General features: G+C 44.4%; 1 long non-coding RNA gene across 1 annotated transcript; it reads right to left on the bottom strand.

Moving 5' to 3' along the window:
• Positions 1-6470: 6470 nt before the first annotated feature.
• Positions 6471-9043, bottom strand: LOC116077001. The gene is made up of 2 exons (XR_004113157.1): positions 8823-9043; positions 6471-7313 (listed from the first exon to the last, which is right to left on the bottom strand). It is a non-coding gene; the product is annotated as an uncharacterized LOC116077001 (long non-coding RNA).
• Positions 9044-10426: the final 1383 nt, after the last annotated feature.

The following is a 10426-nucleotide window of genomic DNA, read 5'->3' as shown; positions in this document are numbered from 1 at the left end:
AACCTTGGTTTCTGTTGCTTATGTTCTTACACTTGCCTCCTGCCATCTGGTTATCTCTAGTGCTACCTTCCCTTGCTAAATCTAACTGGATCCTGTCCTTCCTGTGATCCTGGTTGTGTCAGAACTCCTCAAAGTCAAGCTATCTCTGTGTTTCTGTGATTCTGGGATCTTGTGTTCCTATGATTCTGGGATCTTGTGATCTTGTGATCCTGGGTCCATTAGAGTGCCTGGGAGTAGAGCTTCCTCTGGTTATTATGGGACTTGCTGCAGAGTTTGTGCTCAAGGTCTGCTCAGGACACCGGCCCAGACAGACCAGTAGGAACCCATGCCACTGGACTAATGGAGTTACTGTGTGCCTGGGCCCCACTGGTCCCAGTTATCCCTGGTGTTGGGGCAGATGTTGGGTCCTCCTCATCTCTGATCCTATGATCTTTCTATGCACAGTTTTAGTTCTTGAATTTAATTGTATGAAAATATAATTTTAATGGTAAAATTAGAATGTTATTTCTTCTCGGTCACATATTCTGAAAAAAATGTTGAGCAAGCTCTTCACATAGATTATTTTTAAAATAAAACTATGGAATTTATTCAAATATCACCAGATTTACCACTAAAATCCCTCTTCAGATGCAAGGTATGACCTGCAATACTACAGAACATTTATGTATGGCATATTAATATATGTAAAAATGTGTGTATATATTTGTATATGTGATTATATATGTAAATATATATATGTGTGTATAGTGTATGCATTTACCCATGTATATGTACATATATGTATTACATAAGTGTGTATATGCAAAGATATATGTATGTGTGTGCATGTACGTATATATACATGTATCTCTATGCATATATGTGTGTATATATTTTCATGTATGTGTGAATACATGTATAAACGTGTATGTATGTATATATGTATGTGTGGTTATGTATGTATGTGCACATATATATGTACATATACTGTGTGTATATGTTTTTGTATAGTTGTGTGTATGTATATGCATGCTTGTGTGTACATAATTTGCACTGCTAAGGAACAAACTCAAAGAACTGCACGTGGCATGGGAGTGCTCTACCACTGAACCACACCTCCAGGAGTCATCACCTTCTGAGCACACACTCTAGGTTCATCTCACATTTTCCTCCTCCTAGTCCTGGAATCTGTTGGGTTTGCAAGAAGCCTCACTTTCTCCTATTGCAACAAGATACTTAGAAACTAAGACTTGGGTGTTAAGTGTGCTGTGTTGCTTTTAGCCCCTCTTGGCATGACCTATGTAGTATGTATGCATGCATGTGTATGTGTGTGTGTATTCATGTGTGTGTGTGTGTGTGTGTGTGTGTATCCACTATCTGTCATCTACCTAACTCATCCATCATTATCTGCCTCAAGCAAATGCCCATTTTGACCTCTCTCAGTGAAAAGCACCAGGATCACCCTGGTATTTCTTCTCAGCTTGCTTGTCTCTTCATTCTCTGGCAGTTGGAAATGATACTGTCTTCCCTACAACACACTTACTCACTCACTTCTAGTTCATATGGAAATTGTTTCAGATACCTGAGTTTTTTTTTCTTTTTGTATTTTTCTCTCATACGATACATCCTGATCACAGCCTCCCTTCACTCCACTCCTCCCAGTTCCCACTTCCCAGTCTCCCCTCTCTCCCAGATCCACTGCTCTTTTGTCTCCCTTCAGAAAAGAATGATATCAATCAAACACAGCATGCTGAGATACAGTGAGACTAGGCACAAAACCCTCATATTAAGTCTAGACAAAGCAACCCAGTAGGAAAAGAATCAGAGCTATCCCCACTCCCATTGTTAGGAGTCCCACAAAAACCCCAAGTTAAACAACCACAGCAAGTACACAAAGGGCCTAGCACTGATCCATGCAGGCTCCATGATGGCTGCTTTAGTCTCTGTGAGCCCCATGGGCCTTGCTTAGTTGATGGGCCCGATTCTCCTGGTGCCCTTGACTCTCTGGCTCCTACATTTCTTCCTCCCCCTGTTCTGCAGAGTTCCCAGAGTCCCACCTAATGTTTGACTGTGAGTCTCTCTGCATCTACTCCCATCAGCTGTTGGCTGAAGCTGCTCTGGTGGCTACTGGGCTACAGAGACCTGAATTTTCTTTTAGACTTGGAAATTCTGATGTCATTAGAGACACTCACTGAATCATCTGATGTGAGTGTGCTGGACTTCCCTTGTGTTTATTTGTAAGGACTTACATATAAAGCCACTTTCTAATTCTGGAAGGCTAACATTATGTAAGCTGAGTATCCTAAGGCCTTAGAGAGTAACAATGGGTTCTTATTACAAATAATTCTTAATATATCATACATGTGCAGGAGCCATACTCCAGACAAAACAGCTGTCGTATTGGCTTATAGCTAGCTTCACGCCCCAGCTGCTCCTTTTTGTACCCATGATCCACTCAGCAAATCAGCCTCATTGCCCATGCCCACTGAACCCTGCAGGGAGCCCTGTTTCGGTCCGTTCTGTCTACAGTACCTAGTGCTCCCATTCCTTCCACAGTGCCCAGTGCTCCCATTCCTTCCACAGTGCTCAGTGCTCCCATTCCTTCTACAGTGCTCAACGTTCCCTCTGCTACTCAAGTTGATGCTGACCCTGACAGCTTGCAGGATCACTAGAACTTTTCACGGTCCCTCTTCCTATTGGAAGTTATGACCAGGTTCGCCGCTTGTGTCCAAGATTTTATACATGCCTGTCATCATCACTGTGTGTGAACTGACATGAATGGCTCCAAACATGCCGGTCATCCCTGCTGTGTGTGAGCGGGTGTGGGGTACAGAGTGTCTAGGTTGGCTCTTTTAAGTTGGTGATGGTATTTTCTGTTCTTCCTCACTCGCCCTCCTCAGCCTTCAGCATGAAGAAGCTGAGGACTCTCCACCTTCAAGGATGACAAAACCATAAGACGGAGGGAGCATGGGTCCCTAACTGTCCATGTCATGTCCATGAGGCTTTTCCCTGAGCCAAAAATAACTTTTATAGTCTTGGTGAGATGCTGGGTCTGCCCATTAGAGCAGAATTACTATGACAATATACACAGGGAACCTGTTTCCCATCAGGACACTTGATCAGGTCTAGAATTGGTTTTAATAATGGCTTGGCTCACAATACCCCAGCTCTACTTAACCTCCAGTGGGATTGCTCCCAGGGGCTCCTCTATCTCCAAACTGTGAGGTCCCCAGTCACATTCCAGCTCACAATCAGGACTCAGTTTAAAATTCATTGTTATTCTGAAATTTTCCTCAGTCTCTTCAAACTAGGTAAAGATCTTCTGTTGTAGTCCTCCCAGATCTTGTGTTACAGATTTCTCCAAAGAGTTGTAATATAAATAATAAATATAAATAAATAAAATTTAAATAAAATAAAATAAATAAAAAAAACCTTTGTCACAGAATTACAATAGTCTATTTTTACACACTGAAGTTGCTTGCCTATTAGTTCCTAGAATGGATGGTTGAGTCTATGGGTTTAGAAAAAAAAAAATCTCTGCCAATAATCCCTAAATGTCTGTCTGCAGCCTAGGTCTGTGTAGTGAGAGTCTCAACCACAGACATTTCTTCCTGGTGTTTTTTTCTAAAGGAATTCTCATCTGTTACCTATTCAAACTTCCTGAAACCTTCATGGTATTCTCTCCAAATATGTTTTATTTCTTGGTCAATTAAGTTGGATAATGACATCATTAACCATTGGGCTTTGTAGAGGCCAATGTGAATATTGTTGTTGTGGCTGTTGTTATTTTTAATTATTGTTGATTTGAAGCGCTAGGGACTGACCCCAGAACCTTGTACACCTGGGACAAGAGCTCTTACAGTGAGCTGTATCCCCACCCTGAGTGACATGATTATAATATTTCGCAGATGTTCACAAATGTAGGTCGAGGCAGGCAGAGCACTAGGTTTAACTTGCTCTACTTTTCCAGTAACTGGCCATGTGCCCGCACCTGCCCACCTGCTCCTGCATCTTCCTTTTAGGCTTCTGTACGCCCCTCCCCCACGAGTGTCTGTTCCCCTCCAGGACCAGCAACCACCACTCATTTGTCTCCCTGCTAGCTTTTCCCCTGCAGCTTTAAATAAACACATTTGATTAGGAGAATGTGCCTTTCTCTGTCAGTAATTTATTCCCTTCTATGCAAATTGCCCAATTAATTAAAAAAGAAAATAAAAACCCACAATTCAGATGAATGATCTCCTGAAAGAAAAAAGGAAGAAGCTGTTAGCAAATTGGTAGCATGCAGAGAACCTTGGACGTGGAGGCAGACAGACACAGCTTGGAATCCCAGCCTCATAGCTCTCTGGCTATGAGATCATAGGCTGGTCCCACCGCGACCCACAACTCTATCCTCACTGGAAGTGAGCACATTATTGTCTGTTTCCTAGAGTTTGTTGTTAGGGTCATCTGAGGAAGGGTACAGATGTTTTGGGGAATTCAGAGCTGCTCTGAAAATGAGGGAAGAGCAGCCCTTCACGCAGGATTTTAGGATGGCAACTCTGATCCAATCCGTGCATCCTCTCATGGGCTGTCAAGTCTCAGTACAGAGCTGCTGGCTCTGCTGTGGGTTGAGTCCTGACTCCTGAAAACAGATATGCTGAAGTGCTAATCTCCAGCACCTCAGTGGGGCTTCACTTGGAGAAAGGTTCTTCATAGACAGTGGAACATAAATGAGACCCTATTAGGATGGACTTGGATCTAGCACGGCTATCAGACTTGAGTTCTCAACCCGTGTGCCCCAAGAAGGCAGGTTTGCCACCTGTCCTTGACGAGTCCATTTTAAAACCCTAATTAGTGATGAAAAGCAGGGGAAAAGTGATTCATTCGTTCCCTGTGGCTGCATTGGGGAAAGGGACACAGAGGCTCACGAACCCCTCACATCCATCTTTCATTTGGGGTCCTGGCATGAGTTTGGATTTAGGCAAAAGGACAGAGGTAGGCATAAGCTAAGCAGGACTGGTCAACTGTGATCCACCACCATCATTGGCAGGTGGCCTCCTTTTCTCCGCTCTCTTACAAAGGCTTCCCAGACGACTTGTGTCAAACTGACAAAAAACTAACCACCCAGCCTCCACAGCCAAGGTCTACTGAAGATTGCTAGGCAACCACCAAAGCTACCTCAGTAACCTCCCCTGCTGGCAGCTTGATTCTCCACTTTGATTCCGAGAACTGACCCAGTGAGTTAATTGGCTTAACTGACAACACTGCCATATTGTAGTGTCTGTTCTGGTAGCTCTGGTTAGTTAACCCAGGCTCCACTCCATTGCCTTTCCTTCCACACTGCACGTGACAGTGGCCTGTTGTATTGGTCATTCTTGTTGCTGCACACTAAATGGAGAGTCTACGCTCATTATCTGCCCGTGCACAGAAGTGCCAACTGTAACCCACCTGTAACCCACCTTTAAGATGCAGTGCAGGGCTGGAGTGATGCCTCGAAGGTTAAGTGTACTTGTTGCTCTTCTAGAGGACCCAAGCTTGTTTCCCAGTAACCACATCAGAAGGTTCATAACCACCTGCAACTATAGCTTTGGGGAATCTGTCACCCTCTGGTGGCCTCTGTACTATACACACACACAGTGCATATATGTACACACGTGTACATACATAAAAGTGATAAAAGCTTAAAGATAAACAGTGATGAGGCCAATCGCAGCTGTGGGGGGATACTCTCCCCTCCCACCATCCAGAGAGTTCTGTGCCTCCTGGATCAGCTGATGGGAAGAACCTGGCCTTGACCTTATCACATTCTCAGCTTTAAATTCATGAGACAGGACAACTCAAAGAAGACCAAAGAAAGATAATGAGCTCCAGCCTGTGGATCCAGGGGCTTCATGGTGAGAAGATAGTCTACACATGGTGGCAGCCATCATCATGACCATGGCCGCATCACACCCACAGAAAGAGCTAGGTTAAGGTTCAAGGTGGGCACCGAGGCAGAGCGACCTTTTGGGTAAGAGGTGTATTAGAAGGGTTAGTAACACTACAGACAGACAAGAGCATGCATGATGGGAGCTCTAAGAAGAGTTCAGACCCACAGGGCAGAATAGCGGTCTCACCCTGTAAGTCTCAGAGGAACAGAAAGGTTCTGTGCCTCATGGTTGGCATTGGTGCCTGCCTCACGATTGGCCATAGTGCTTGCCTGTACTCACGGCTGTCTCGAATCCCCTGGTGGCAAAGGATGAGGAAAAGGAACTTGCATTTGGAGGAGGAGAGGATGTGGGGCAGTGGGGAGAAGGGTCACATTTAGACAAGGTGTACCCCTTCCTTACTCAGGTGGGGACATGTGCCATTTGATGGCCTGTGAACTTCCATGGGAAGTGAGAATTGAGGAGTCTGCCATCCTCCCGGAATCAGGTGCCCAGGGAGTTTTAGGTAGGGTGTGTCTCTCCCTGGAGCTGTGGGCATCACAGAATCTACTGGGAGAATCAAGATAGAAAAGGCTACAGAGCTGCTCTGGTCTGGGCTCTGGCATTTATTTCTAGGAGGCTGGATACTTGGGAAGCCTGTGAGAGGATTTCAGAGTCACAGTCAGGCTTGCTATTTCTTTGCACTGTGACAGAGAGGCAACTGTGAGGGGCTCCTGATGAGCCCCTACCCAACAGCCACCATTAGCTGACTCAGAAAAGCAGAGAAAGAATGAAACTTCGTTTGGACAAAACGATCTGGGACACAAATTCTTCATGTATTTGCTGTTGGCTTTCAATCTCCTCTTTTGTAATCATGAGAATTAGTTAAAATAGCATTAGCAATTTGGGCTTGAAATCAGCAAAGGTAGTTGGCATTTAATTAAAAGAGGAAAATCTCTTAAAGTCATTATTGTATTTCTGTAGCAGCAGGAGGAATTCTTTTAATTAGTTGTTCTTTGACCCTTTTCTCAGCTCCACAGATGAAAGCTGGTCACACTGGGCTCAAGCCAGGCCCAAGTCTACTTTAAGAGTGATGCAGGGCCAGCTGCTGGATGTTCCTCACTGGTACATGATGCAGGGCCAGCTGCTGGATGTTCCTCACTGGTACATGATGCAGGGCCAGCTGCTGGATGTTCCTCATTGGTACATGATGTGGTCAGGGCCAGCTGCTGGATGCTCCTCATTGGTACATGATGCAGGGCCAGCTGCTGGATGCTCCTCACTGGTACATGATGCGGGCAAGACCAGCTGCTGGAGGCCCCTCACTGGTACATGATGCGGGCAAGACCAGCTGCTGGAGGCCCCTCACTGGTACATGATGCAGGCATGGCCAGCTGCTTTAAATATATGTGCCCAGAAACCTTGGAGCTTCTTTTAGCTATTTCAGTTCTAAAAGAGACATGATATTTATATGTACAATGATCCAGTGCTTACACCCATGTCTGAGGACCACAAGAGGGTAACAGGGCTAGTTTTAACTAGTTCCTCTGGTTATTTTAAATTACACCAGGGATGGTTGTAGACTATGGTTACTTTTTAGTGTCTGGAACACTAAAAGGATCTTGTTTTTAAAAGTGAGGCCTAAACAGCAGGACGGTTTATCTAAGCCATCAGCCTGATCAAAGAGCATGTCAGAAGACGTCTGATGTCCTTACTTAGTTCAGATAAACCTGACCATGGGACAAAGACCACCATTCTGGATTCTAGTTCTAAGCCTGACAGTCATACATGCAGACACTGAGCAGTGTACAGGAAAGCCTGCAAGGGTAGGCCTTCTCTCCCACACTTCAGGGCTCTGCTCCAGTGGCTCCTGCTAGAGAGCTGTCTTCATCTATGCTTTCTCTTAACCAACCAGGGGGTCTTTGTCCTCTGTAACAAGCTGTGACAGGGGTGACCATAATGTCAACCCTTAGAGTTCTCCTCTCAAGGAGACAATTTACTGTGAATCTAAGTGTGAGTGACCATGGCTATGGAATGCAGACTCAGATCACTCCAAAATCCAGGTTTCGGGATGGTAATAGTTTCATGAAGTTTTTATAATAACAGATCAAAGATAGTCACAAGTGAAGATACTTTTGAAATACCCCGGTGGAAACATCGGTAGCATGGGCTCCAGGAAAGTTGAGAACTAGCTCAGCTGAAGGCCTGAAATCCCTTCTGACTGAGTTGTCAGCCTTTTGGTTGGTGGAAACTAGAACTTTCCAAAGGACTTGCCTAATACCAGCAAGGATGTCAGGTGACATGCAGAAGAGAGCGATTTGGAGAGCTAATGACAGCCCGAGGTAAGTTGTCATTAGACTTCACAGCCTGTTCTTATTGGTGCCATTCTAATAAGTTGCTCAGCCTCACAGAAGGGTCAGTGCCAGGTGTGGTTTGGTTCATAACGGAAACATTGAATTCCATCAACACTAAGCTGCATAGGAGGCCAGCCTTCCCTCAGTGGTTATTCCTGGGAGGCGAGAAGCAAGCTGTTACTATGTTATTAGAGGGCTCAGGAGCAACAACTTCTGAAACTGGAGCTACAGCCATTCAGCTCAAACAAACCCAGACCACCAGCTCCCTCCAAGACTCTCCACAATGAAGACACTCGGTGTGAAAGGAAAACCGATTAACTGAAGAGCATTAAGGTCTTCACAGTCTCACTAAGATGGCCACATACCAACGCCAGGCTTGGCTTTGTGGACAGCACTCAGAACCATGCTGTCGCCAACCATGCTGGAGGCCAACCGCCAAGGACCCCAGTGATAGCCACAGCATCGGGATGCAAAAGCCAGAGGAAACGTGAAAATGTCTACCTCTCTAAGCCCAGACCTTAAATAGGTCAAACCTGATCAAATTAACAAAAGAACACATTAAAATGGTTATTAAAACATTCCACAGTTACAGACCTATTTTTACCTGTATAGTGACAGCCAGACTTAAGAACACAGTCTTCTCTGAGCCGTTTCTTTGTCCGGTCATAGCTTGAGTGTATTTGGAACACACACCAGGAAGCAAATCAAGCTGTGTTATAAACCTCTTCAAAAAATGAGAGAGGTCTCTGTGATGGCAAAGCTGCTTGCCAATCTGCATCGTTCCTCTTCAGACAACAGCAAGACTTCCACAGGCAGCCACTCTCTGGGCTGGACTCCACTTTTCTCTAGTCTACCTTGCAAAGGGGTGTTGCTTTTCATTCTTGCAATGTTATTGGTGGGAGTCTAGAATAACACAGCTACTTTGGAAAAAGTCTCTCTCTCTCTCTCTCTCTCTCTCTCTCTCTCTCTCTCTCTCTCTCTCTTTTTCTCCTTCTCTCTCTCCAACTAACTGCCCATCTACCTTACGACTAGGAATTGAATGCTCAAGTAATATGAAAGTACATATTTGCATACAAGAATATCTAATAACATTTTTTCACAAAAATCTAAACATAAGAAGTGCTTATCAATAGAAGGGTGAGTAGATGAATGGAAATATTTCTGTAAAATGGAAATGAACAGAGAGAGAGAGAGAGAGAGAGAGAGAGAGAGAGAACTCTATGTAGTAACACAGATGAATCTCAGAACATGCTCGGTGAAGAAGCCTGATTGCAAAGGCTGTCTGACTCTAGTTTTGTGAAGTTCCATAAGAGGAAAGGAATAGGAAATGGTCCATGGTCACCCCTGAGATGGGGTGGAGACATTAACTGGGAAAAGAGGTTATAAGGTCCTAGGGTGATAGATATTCTGTGCAACTGTGTGTTTCTGTTTTACATGGCAGCTATTGGGGGGGGGGGGAATCCATCAATTGTTCATTTAACAGCATAAAATATCTCAAAGAAAGAGAATTATAAACAAATATGGACAATGCAATGCAAATACTGGACAGTGGTTAATTATGTGTATAATGCACATCTTGGAGAAAACTGTAAAAATATTTGCAACTTACTTAGGAATGCATGAAAATTAAGATGGAGTGATGTATTGGTAGGGGAGATGGGCAGGAGAGATAGGTGATAAAGGGAAGGCAGTGGAGAGTCAACAGTCCAGGAGGTGGGTACTTGGCAGTGCACTGTACAACCATTTAAGGTAAACCTCTCTTATCCATCATTTGGTACCACTGTGCCTGTAGCACTGTGCATGCTGCATTAGTGCTGTGTAGTTGCTGTAGGCACATGTTTAAGAAAGGCCAACCTTAGATGTTCAGTGTGAGGCTAGAGAGATGGCTCAGCGGTTAGGAGCACTGACTGCTCTTCTGAAGGTCCTGAGGTCAAATCCCAGCAACCACATGGTGGCTCACAACCATCTGTAATGAGATCTGATGCCCTCTTCTAGTGTGTCTGAAGAAAGCAACAGTGTACTTATATATAATAAATAAATACATTGAAAAAAAAAAGATGTTCAGTGCTACCTTAAAAAACAGTTGTCCTTCAACTAATAATACCTTCCATGCTTAAGCTGCTTAGCAAACATGTCTTGTTAAGTTATAATAATCTTATGAGCTATGAATCACCCCTGGTTACAGATGATAGAACGGAGGTTCAGCGA

Source organism: Mastomys coucha, unplaced genomic scaffold, assembly GCF_008632895.1.
Source record: "Mastomys coucha isolate ucsf_1 unplaced genomic scaffold, UCSF_Mcou_1 pScaffold5, whole genome shotgun sequence".
Classification (NCBI taxonomy): Eukaryota; Metazoa; Chordata; class Mammalia; order Rodentia; family Muridae; genus Mastomys; species Mastomys coucha.
Note: the sequence above shows the minus strand (reverse complement) of the source record. Positions and strands in the feature narration are given on the sequence as shown.